The sequence below is a fragment of the Engystomops pustulosus genome, chromosome 1 (genome assembly GCF_040894005.1).
Source record: "Engystomops pustulosus chromosome 1, aEngPut4.maternal, whole genome shotgun sequence".
NCBI classification, from domain to species: domain Eukaryota; kingdom Metazoa; phylum Chordata; class Amphibia; order Anura; family Leptodactylidae; genus Engystomops; species Engystomops pustulosus.
In genome coordinates, this window is record NC_092411.1 from 132,845,430 (window position 1) to 132,857,499 (window position 12,070).

Below are 12,070 nucleotides of genomic sequence, written 5' to 3' on the forward strand. Positions count from 1 at the left end.
CTGAGGTCACAACGGGAAATCACCATAAACACAAGGGACATCAGGAGCAAGCTTTCTCTAAGACACAGGCACGAAGATACAGCGGGGCATAAGGGAAGAGGCTTGCTATAAATTGGCTTGCCAGGTGTCAGATCGCGGGAGACAGCACTGGTACGCGGACAGGTGAGTAAGCCTGCCGCATGGCTGAGGGGGCACAGGGAGGCAATGGAAGCACCCATGACACTTGTAAGGTAAAGAGTGCCAATCAACTTTTGGAGAACAGATTTTTTCTGTGCTATATTGCATTTGCTGAGCCCCTAATATAGTAGCACAGTAAAAACCTTAAAAGAGTGACCCCATATTGATAACTAAACTCTCCAGGGAATACAGTAACACTATTTTGTAGGTTACAATAGATCCCAAAGATTACATTTTATTAAAGGAAATCTAACATAAAAATTCTGCATAATAAACCAGGGGCACTTACTCATTGATATAGGTGCCGTGACTTATATTTGTTAACCATGGCCTCTTACCTTATAAAATAAATTTTTTAAATTATGCTTTTGAGCCTGAGGGGCTGCCCTAGTCTCTCTGTGATCTGGCTTTACAGACTGTTACACTGTCTTACCCTCCTCCATGCTCAGTACTTGGGCAGTGAGCAGGAAGTGCTCTTCTAATAGGTGTAACATTTTTATTTTTTCATCAATTGAGCTGTTTTAGGGCTTATTTTTTGTGGAACGATGTGTAATTGTTGTTGGTGTAATGATGGATTAAATGTGACTTTTTGATCACTTTTTATTGTGATTTTTGTTTGATTGGTTTTTTTTCATTATACTTTTGCACACTATTCAGTAATGATTCTATTTGATTGTATGTGTTGTTACGGACATATCAATACCTAATATGTGTGCTTTTTTTGGTGATTTTCACTTTATGCAGTTTCGCAGTTTTATAATGTATTGGGCATTTAGCAATCATCTTGACTAATACATTGCAATACTGATGGCAGTGTATTAGTACAGTCTTGGCAGGACCTAGCATAAGGCATGGAGGGGGCGATCACCAGGGAAGGGAGGAGGGAAAGGCCTATAGAGGCTGTGGTGTCTCTAGGGGAGTGGTGGCGAACCTACGGCACGGGTGCCACAGGCGGCGCTCAGAGCCCTTTCTGTGGGCACCCGGGCCATCGCCCCAGCACACCAGACAGGACTCGAATAATCTTCCTGCAGTTCCAACCAACTTAAAAGTCATATATTAAAGTGATAATTACTTCGCTGCTTGGGACTGTAGGACGAGGGAGAATAAGAAGACAGGGACAAGTTATCTTTGGAGGACCTGCTGCTGGCTCCACGATTCTCTATGTACAGAGGGACACTGGAAAGAAGCTAAAATGATGCAAAATTTCCATCTTGTCCACAGGAGTTCAATATGATCGAAAGTTGTTGAAGAACAGGGAGCAATAAGTTACTGCTTTAATTTTTGGTTGGCACCTCGCGATAAATAAGGGGGGTTTGGGGTAGCAGTTTGGGCACTCAGCCGCTAAAAGGTTTGCCATCACTGCTCTAGGGTTAAACAGACAGGATTGCTTCATCTCCTAGTAGCTAAATGTTTCATCAGAGGTATTTATGTTTTGTCAAGATTGCTCTTATAGTAACGTTCTGTGCAAAATATGAGCTCCAACCCCAATCCCACCGCTCTAATGTTCATTAGTTACATTTTTAGCTGTATTAAGTTCTGCAACTGCTACAAATATAACTGCAGCTAATGTAAAAAAATTTTGTATCCTGATATGTTCTGTTAGTTTGGAGCTTTTTTTGAAGCCATTCATCAGCCTCGTGGTAGTTCCATTTTGGAATGGAGTTGATAGGAACTGATCCAAAAATTCCTTCAATTACAAACCCTACTCAGATAACCATTTGTTATTGTACCCATGCCTGTTGTCCTAGCACAGGTAAGCAAGCCACTGCCGATGTTAAATTACATTGTGCAGACCTCATGACAGGCTCATTGTATAACCCTCTTGTTATCTAGTAACTCTGGAAGGATATAAAGGACATCTACCAGCAGGATCAAGAATTGTAAACCAAGCACACCGGCATACCGATGTGTGCCCCCATTAGCAGGATCTGCTCTTCTTTATGTTTTTTAATGTCTTTGTTTTTAAGAAAAAAAGGCTTTTAAAATTATGCTAATGAGAGGCTCCAGACTTTATTAACACCTATGGAACCTGGAGCCACTCAGACTCATTTGTATAATTTTAAAATTTCCTGTCCTCCACATTGTGGCTTCCGGTCCACCACATTGTGGCCTCCTGTCCTCAATATGGCGGAGAGAAGGCCACATTCTGGAAGACAGGAGGCCACATTGTGGAGGAAAGGAGGCCACAATGTGGCCTCCTGTCTTCCAGAATGTGGCCTTCTCTCCGTCATATTGTGGCCTCCTGTCCCCCACCTTGTGACTTCACTCTTCTGGCACTGTGCCCGCTTGATGATCGCGTCCTCTTCTCTATCTTGCAGTCATCACGTGGGCACAGGGGGTGCAAGGCTAAACTAGTGCTGGGGGAGGTGCTGGGCTGTCCTTGAGACAACACAGCCTGGCTTGTGGTGACAGGATGCAGTCTACCCTCTCCTGGCTTCACTGTAGTAGCCAGCATGAGCTACAGTGTCCTGAACAGGAGGCAGGGCTCAGGTGTGGAACTCAGGGACGTGACACAGACAAAGCAGGAACATTCGGAACATTCTCCCGACCGTTCGGGATGACAGGACAGAGGTGAAAAACTGGGACTGTCCTGCTGAATTTGGGACCATTGGGAGCTATGTGGTTAGGATATAATTAACTTTTCAATGGGACAACTGCTTTCAAGGGAAACTGCTTAGAAAACTTATGTTTCCTCTTTTGTAGACACTGATAACTTCTTACACTTCAGTGTAAGGTACCATTTTGCAACCTACACTGTTGGGGACACTCTTTATAAAGGTGAATGAAAGATGTGCCTCCAAAAAATCAAAATGGAAAATACACTACAGAGAGAGCTGTGTTATTTTAGAGGGTTGTGGGTAGAAGTGCATGTCCCATGATTCGCCTAGAGCAGTGGTTCTCAACCTGTGTTTCGTGACCCCAGCAGGGGTCGAACGACCAAAACACAGGGGTCGCCTAAAGCCTTTGGAGACGCAATTTTATTGCGTTTTTACTGCAAATCGCATTGTTTGGGGTCACCACAACATGAGTAACTGTATTGCGGGGTCACAGCATTACAAAGGTTGAGAACCACTGGCCTAGAGCCTATGATACCACCTGTAGGAAGGAATAGGGGTGGCATCACCACCCTGGGCAGGAAGGGTGCTATGTCCATCCTATATTATACTGTGCAATATACATATTTAGTGCTTTATACTTTACAGGCAGTCCCTGGGTTACGAGCAATATAGATTCTTTAGGTTTGAATTTGTATGTAAGTCAGAACTGGAATGTTTTATTATTGTAACTACATACACATTTTTTTTGTCCCAGTTACAATTGGATGATCAAAATGTTGATCTGTCATGGGAAAAAGGATAATCAATAAAGCTTTATTAGAGACACCTTTATGCTGATCATTGCACTTTGGGATTAAAATATAGTATTCAGAGAGCGTCACCTGAGAGGTCCGTCTATAACTAGGGGTCGTCTGTAAGTCTGATATCCTTAAGTCGGGACAGCCTGTACTTGTAGATCTATAATTCCCAGAGTGTCACATTTGAAGAAAACCACGAGAGGCTCAGATGGGTTGTCTGATCTTAGGATATCCCAAGTTTATGGATATGACTTACCTCACCTCTAATAAAGAGAATAATAATTTAATATGGTCACTAGGTAATGCATAGGAAAGCTGAAGCACATGTTTATAAAATATTTGCCTTCCAGAGGTCAATAAGGGCAAGAGAAAGAAAGGGGATAGGCCACTTTACCTCATACCTCTACACTCACCCACACTTACAAAAAAATGAGAGGTAAAGTAGCCAACCCCTTTAACTAATGCATCTTCTTAGGGGCATGAGTATATTTACAGTGTTGGTTTGGGGTTCTTAAACCCTTAATGACCGCCGTATCGGCTTTTTACGGCGGTCATTAAGGGTACTTCTTCTGACGCGTACGCCTTTCTACGGCGGCGCGTCAGAAGAAGATTTTGGGACACCGGGTCTCGCTGGTGCCGGTGTCGGGCTGTGATATCAAAACTGTGATGAAAAACTCCGATCCCGGGTGTTTAACCGGGGGAATCCGATCCCTCCTGCCGCTGCCCTGGGTCCCGACGAGTGACCCGAGGCTGTTGGCTTCTCTCCCCGCCGGGTTCTGCCTTCCTGGCAGGACCCGGCTGTAAGTAACTGAGCATGTGCGGCATGCTCAGTTACTTACACTATACACTGCAATACAAGTGTATTGCAGTGTAAAGGCTTGAATAAGCGATCGGATGATCGCTTATTCAAGCCATGAAGTAGAAAATGTAAAAAAGTTAAAAAAAAAAAAAAAAAAATCTTTTTATAATATAATTAAATAAATAAATAAAATAAAAGTCCCATAATCTCCCCAGTAACACATAAAATCCAAATAAAGTAAATAAAACACAAAAACACGTACATATTTGGTATCACCACGTCCATATTAATCTGTGCAATAAATCTAAATCAATATTGAACCCACTCGGTGAACTACGTAAAAAAAAAAACTCGAAAAACTTCCCATAATATACAATTTTTCATCAAACACCATCGCAAAAAATGTTCTAAAAAGTGATCAAAAAAAGTTACGTTCCCTAATATGATACGACTGAAAAGAACAACTGTTTTCGCAAAAAATAAGCCCTCAACCAGATCTGACAACAGAAAAATACAGAAGTTATCGCCCTGAAAAGTTGTCAATAGTAAAAACAATGCGATTTTCTCCAATATTGGTTTTGCTCAGGAAAATTGAGCAAAAATAAGAAAAACTATATAAATGAGGTATCACCGTAATCGTAGTGAACCAGAGAATAAAGATAAAATATTATTTTTATGTTATGGTGAGCGGGGGAAAAAAATGCTAACAATCCAAAATAAAAATTGATGATTTTGTTTGTGTCCCCCTTGAAATAGTTAATAAAATCTCATGAATAAGCTTTAGACTCCCAAAATGAATTATCTATACATTGTATATCATCCCGTAAATAATAAGACCTCATATGTTTGCATTACCAAAAAAATAAAAATTTATAGGTTGTACAATGTGACAATACAAATCTGCTGTGAATGGCGCCTCCATTCATTCTATACTCGTCCGTGCACCCGTACAGCAGTTTACCACCACATATGGGATATCAGTACACTGGGGAGGAATTGGGCATCAAGCGTTGCAGTGCGTTTCATCATTTAATTTATTCTGAAACTGTCAGTTTGGCCTAAATGAATGTATTTTCCAAAAAAATTCTATAGTTTCTAAATCGCAGGTCCATATTTTTTAACCCATGTGAAACACTTAAAGGGTTAATAGACTTAATAGAAGTTGTTTTACATATGTTGAGGGGTGAACTTTCTATAGTGGGTTAATTTATGGGGTTTTACTATTATTTAGGCCTCTCAAAGTCACTTGAAAGCTGAGTTGTCCCTCAAAATGTGAGTTTTGGCAATTTTCATGAAAATAAGAAAAATCGCACCTAAAGTTCTGCACCTCATAACATCCTAGAAAAATGACCGGAAGCATAAAATATCATCCCAACATAAAGCAGATATTCTGTGAATGTTAATTATCAAACTTTTTGGGTAGTTTTACATCTTGTCTGCAAAGCAGAACATTTCAAACTTGGAAAATGAAGAATTTTTACAAACTTTTGCCAAATTTTCACTTATCACTTAAATGTTATAACTAACATGAAGTACAATGTGTCACGAGAAAACATTCTCAAAATCACCCGGATATGTTAAAGCGTTCCGAAGTTATAACCAATTATCGTGAGACATGTCAGATTTGAAAAATCAAGTCTGGTCATTGAGCTGAAAACTAGTGTCGGTGATAAGGGGTTAAAGGAAATGTGAACATTTCTTGCTTTGGTTTCAGTATCACTCATGAATATTAGTAGACTCATACTTTACAACAGAAGGTCTATAAAGCTTTTAAAGACAGTAGCAACCAGTGACAGTCCAATTAATTTCATTTTTCTGGAACAGAATATAAAATTAAAGTTGTTCTTTGTTTGTTTGTCTATTGCCTTTAACCCCTTATCACCGACACTAGTTTTCAGCTCAATGACCAGACTCGATTTTTCAAATCTGCCCTGTCTCACGATAATTGGTTATAACTTCGGAACGCTTTAACATATCCTGGTGATTTTGAGAATGTTTTCTCGTGACACATTGTACTTCATGTTAGTTATAAAATTTAAGTGATAAGTTTTGCGTTTTGTTCTGAAAAAAAGTGAAAATTTGGCAAAAGTTTGTAAAAATTCTTCATTTTCCAAGTTTGAAATGTTCTGGTTTCCAGACAGGAAGTAAAACTACCCAAAAAGTTTGATAATTAACATTTACAGAATATCTGCTTTATGTTGGGATGATATTTTATGCTTCCGGTCATTTTTCTAGGATGTTATGATTTGCAGAACTTTAGGTGCGATTTTTCTTATTTTCATGAAAATTGCCATAACTCACATTTTGAGGGACAACTCAGCTTTCAAGTGACTTTGAGAGGCCTAAATAATAGTGAAACCCCATAAATTACCCCACTATAGAAAGTTCACCCCCTCAACATATGTAAAACAACTTCTATTAAGTCCATTAACCCTTTAAGTGTTTCACATGGGTTAAAAAATATGGACCTGCGATTTAGAAACTAGAATTTTTTTGGAAATACATTCATTTAGGCCAAAACTGACATTTTCAGAATAAATTAAATGATGAAACGCACTGCAACGCTTGATGCCCAATTCCTCCCGAGTGTACTGATACCCCATATGTGGAGGTAACCTTCTGTACGGGCGCACAGCCGAGTATAGAATGAATGGAGGCGCCATTCACAGCAGATTTGTATTGTCACATTGTACGACCTATAAATTTTTATTTTTTTTGGTAATGCGATCATATGAGAGCTTATTTTTTATAGGATGAGATACAATGTATAAATAATTTATTTTGGGAGTCTAAAGCTTATTCATGAGATTTTATTAACTATTTCAAGGGGGACACAAACAAAATCATCAATTTTTATTTTGGATTGTTAGCATTTTTCCCCCCTCCCGCTCACCGTAACGTAAAAATAATATTTTATCTTTATTCTCTGGTTCACTACGATTGCGGTGATACCTCATTTATATAGTTTTTCTTATTTTGCTCAATTTTCCTGAGCAAAACCAATATTGGAGAAAATCGCATTGTTTTTACTATTGACAACTTTTCAGGGCCATAACTTCTGTATTTTTCTGTTGTCAGATCTGGTTGAGGGCTTATTTTTTGCGAAAACAGTTGTTCTTTTCAGTCGTATCATACTAGGCACCGTAACTTTTTTTGATCACTTTTTAGAACATTTTTTGTGATGGTGTTTGATGAAAAATTGTATATTATGGGAAGTTTTTCGAGTTTTTTTTTTACGTAGTTCACCGAGCGGGTTCAATATTGATTTAGATTTATTGTACAGATTAATACGGACGTGGTGATACCAAATATGTATGTTTTTGTGTTTTATTTACTGTATATGCATTTTATTTGTTACTGGGGAGATTATGGGACTTTTATTTTATTTATTTATTTACCGTATTTTTCGGACTATAAGACGCACTGGACCATAGGACGCACCTAGGTTTTAGAGGAGGAAAAATAAGAAAAATGTTTTTTCCCCAAATAGTATGCCAAAGTATTTAATAAAGTAACAGTAAATAACTGGGCAGTGCAGCCATGTTCCTCTTTGGAGAGGGGCAGGGGCGAGCAGCCTATCTTTAGATAGAATTATGCTGGCACGTAGTCAGGGGGTCTCAAGAGTTACCAGGGTTGTATAGGTATGAGTATATGTGACAATGGTCACAAGAGCTTACAATCAATGAGGAGGAGGAGGACACAGGAGATGACAGTGCTTGTACAATGGCCACAAGAGCTTACAATCTATAAGGAGGAGGGGACACAGGAGATGACAGTGCTTGTACAATGGTCACAAGAGCTTACAATCAATGAGGAGGAGGGGGACAGAGGAGGTGACAGTGCTTGTACAATGGCCACAAGAGCTTACAATCTATGAGGAGGAGGACACAGGAGATGACAGTGCTTGTACAATGGCCACAAGAGCTTACAATCTATAAGGAGGAGGACACAGGAGATGACAGTGCTTGTACAATGGCCACAAGAGCTTACAATCTATGAGGAGGGGGACACAGGAGATGACAGTGCTTGTACAACGCTCACAAGAGCTTACAATCTACCAGGGGGACAGCAGCCACTACATACCAGGCAACAAGTGGTTAAGAGTGTGAGAGCAGAGACCCGGGGGAAGGGAGCACTAATCACTTATCTGATCCTGTGCTGGGAGAGCTGGACACAGACACAGCGCTGTACAGGCTCGGCTCCTCTTGGGCTACTTACAAGCGGGGATTGTCAGTGATTTTCTCCTCCCCCTCTCTCTCTCTCCACTGCTGCCATAATTATCATGTATATCAGTGCCCTGATATACATGATATACATCAGAGCTGGCAGAGCACAGGGGTGCAGCCCTCCATTCCCTCCAGCAGTGGAGGGCTGAGAGGAGGAGAGGAGCGCAGCGGCACTCAGCACAGCCGCTGCGCTTCACTGTGAAGGGCTGCGCTTACTGCCAGCATTAGCTGGCAGAGCGCAGCCAGATGCCCTCCATTCCCTACATCTGGACTATAAGACGCACCACTGTTTTTTCCCCATTTTCTGGGGGAAAAAAGTGCGTCTTATAGTCCAGAAAATACGGTAATTATATTATAAAAAGATTTAATTTTTTTTTTTTACTTTTTTACATTTTCTACTTCTTGGCTTGAATAAGCGATCATCCGATCGCTTATTCAAGCCTTTACACTGCAATACACTTGTATTGCAGTGTATAGTGAAAGTAACTGAGCATGCTTACAGCCGGGTCCTGCCAGGAAGGTGAGAAGAGGAGCCGACAGCCCCGGGTCACTCGTCGGAACCCGGGGCAGCGGCAGGAGGGATCGGATCCCCCGGTAAGCACACCGGGGGGGTCCGATCCACGGGGGACACACTTGCACGCCGCGGTCATGCTTGACCGCGGCGTGCAAGGGGTTAAACACCCGGGATCGGAGTTTTTCCGATCCCGGGTGTTAGTGCCGGGTCTGGGCTGTGATATCACAGCCCGACACCGGCACCAGCGAGACCCGGTGTCCCGAAAACTTCTTCTGATGCGCCGCCGTAGAAAGGCGTCGCATCAGAAGAAGTACCCTTAATGACCGCCGTAAAAACCCGATAGGGCGGTCATTAAGGGGTTAAGGCTGCCGATGTTTCTTTTGCTATTTTTATTATTTATTGACTATAATAAGGGTTCAGTACATAATGTAAAGACATAAGTAACAAAACAAGGGGAGATAATTTTCCAAGTTATACCACCCCTATGTACAGTGACAGTTACCGCATGCAATATACATGCCATAGGGGGAGTGGCAGTTATGATGACATTACATAAGAAGAACAACCTGAGCCATCTTGCATCAGGTGATCCTGACATCTGGAAGGCAACAATTGCAGGTAAGTAGCGTTTCACTCAAAGCCAAGACCTTTTTGTAGCCCTGGGTTGTGTTGGGAAGTTCCGAACTGCACCATTAACTCCTGTTTGGGTAACAATTGCCTCCAAGTGGTTGCTGTTTGGCAATGAGGTAGCTCTTACCAGCTACATTCATCATAGAAAATTAAGATTTTATACTATTGACTTTTGAAATGAATGAATTTATTTATATCTAAAATCTTTTCTTAGAAAAATCCAAGATCTGACCACTCAGGAGTAAATAAGAAGTTTCTGGGTCCAGAAAAGATCTCTCCAAAGACTTAATTTCCCAGCTTGGATCCATGTGTCTACACTATAACAGACTTAGTGGGGGAATAGTCTAATATAATCAATCACCGGTAACAATAGTGTAAGGGACAGTATCCGGAGATTAGGCTGGGGTACGAAGTGCAGGATGCTCTACCTTTAGGACCAGCATGTAGCTGGGGGTCTAGTTAGGGAATAAAGAGATACAGGGACAGATTAATGATCGATTTTATTTTGTATAAGCAACAGAGTGAAATTATAGACTATAGATCAATATACAAAAGTGAAAAAGGGGGTTGCATACTTACTTCAATATCAAACATGTTCCCATAGTCTGTCATGGGCTGCTCGGAAGATCTGACTAATTACCAGATAGACAATATAAGAAAAATGAGGGAATTCTACCTTCCTCAACCCATTAAGGAACACATCATTTTTGTTTTTGCATTATCATTTTTCATACCCTGTTATTAAAAATACATAACTTTCATATTCTTCAGTTTACATAGCTGTAGGATGGCTTGTTTTCTTGCTTACAAATTGCACCTCCTAGGGCGGCATTTCATATTCCATGCCGGTTACTGGGAAGCTGGAATAAAATTGTAGAAAAAATGCATTTGTGCCAGATTTTATTATGTTTTAATAGATTTTTTATTTATTTAAACCTCTTGTACAAAAACAATTTTCTTCTTTTTGCCCATTCTGGTGTCAATAACTGCGTTCTTCAGCGTATAAACTTGTGAAAGTTGTAATTTTTTTTTGGGACATGGCGACGTTTTCATTGCTACCATTTGGGGAACTGTTTAACCAAAGTTGTAAAAAAGTGGTGTTTGAGACATACCAGACTAATTTACTAAAAACAGTGCAATCTGAACTATGTGCAGTTTGCCTGTGAGGTGTGCAGGGTGCGCCAGATTCATGATTTGGGGAGGCCATTCTGCATGAATCCAGAGCTTCTTGTAACTTTCTTTTGGTGCACCTTTAACAAAGGGGGGTGCGAGCCCTGTACGATGTGCAGCATAATATATATAATGGTACACATCCTCCATTCTTTAATGTGTCAGTTCATATGTCGAGGCCCCCTGAGACTGCAGGCCCCATAACAGCTGCTATCGCTGCTACCACTGTAGTTACATCCCTGCTCTAAGGCAGAGCCCACCTTTATTTTGATTGTCGCTCCCTGTGATGTCATTGGGGAGTAGCGATCTGTTGCCATGTCAGCCTCAAGTCATACAAACACCTGAGGTTTTAATTACAATGTATGATGTATGATTTTCACATTGTAATAGATGATGTGGAAAATACCCATATACTGCCATACTGTAGTATGGCAGCACTTGTTAGGATCAATCAGACAACCTAGGGCAGTGATGGCTAACCTATGGCACTGGTGCCAGAGGTGGCACTCAGAGCCCTTTCTGTGGGCACAAAAAATATATCAAATTTTATTAGAATGAATGTGAGTTTTAAAAACAATTAAAAAACCCTGTACAAGAGGGTGTCAAAACAAACATTCTCCCCAGCATTAAGTAGTCAATTGTATAGTACTAAAAACATAGGTATGAAAGTAATACATATACATACAAACACGGTGACAGATGGATAAAACAAGACAATCAACAAAGAGGGACGCTCAAATGTATGGTAGTAAGCTAACAATGATAGAGCAATCACAGGAGTGTCCACCATGAGAAAAGGTTCAAACACAAAGAATGATATTACCGTGTAGGAGATGTAGAGCTGGGGAGAGCAAGGATGCCCCACACGTATCGCCCGATGCACGGGCTTCGTCAGGGGATGAATATGAATTTTATTAATCAAATCAAGACAAGACAAAAAGTACAATAAAAACACAAAAATGGTACAACAATAATATGTACCCAGCTCTCACGGGTCCAAGAATGACCCAAACCCCCCTGATTCAAAACTGCCCACCAATACAATATATTGGAGCATCAAAACTAGCACAGTAGAGTAAACAGATGCATGAAAACCTGTGGTGAACAAATATGTGTGAATGTGTAAAACACCTGCCCTGCTGATACAATACACCAGCTAAATCAACCGCATGAGAACGAGTGTTGAGGGTAATGGAGGT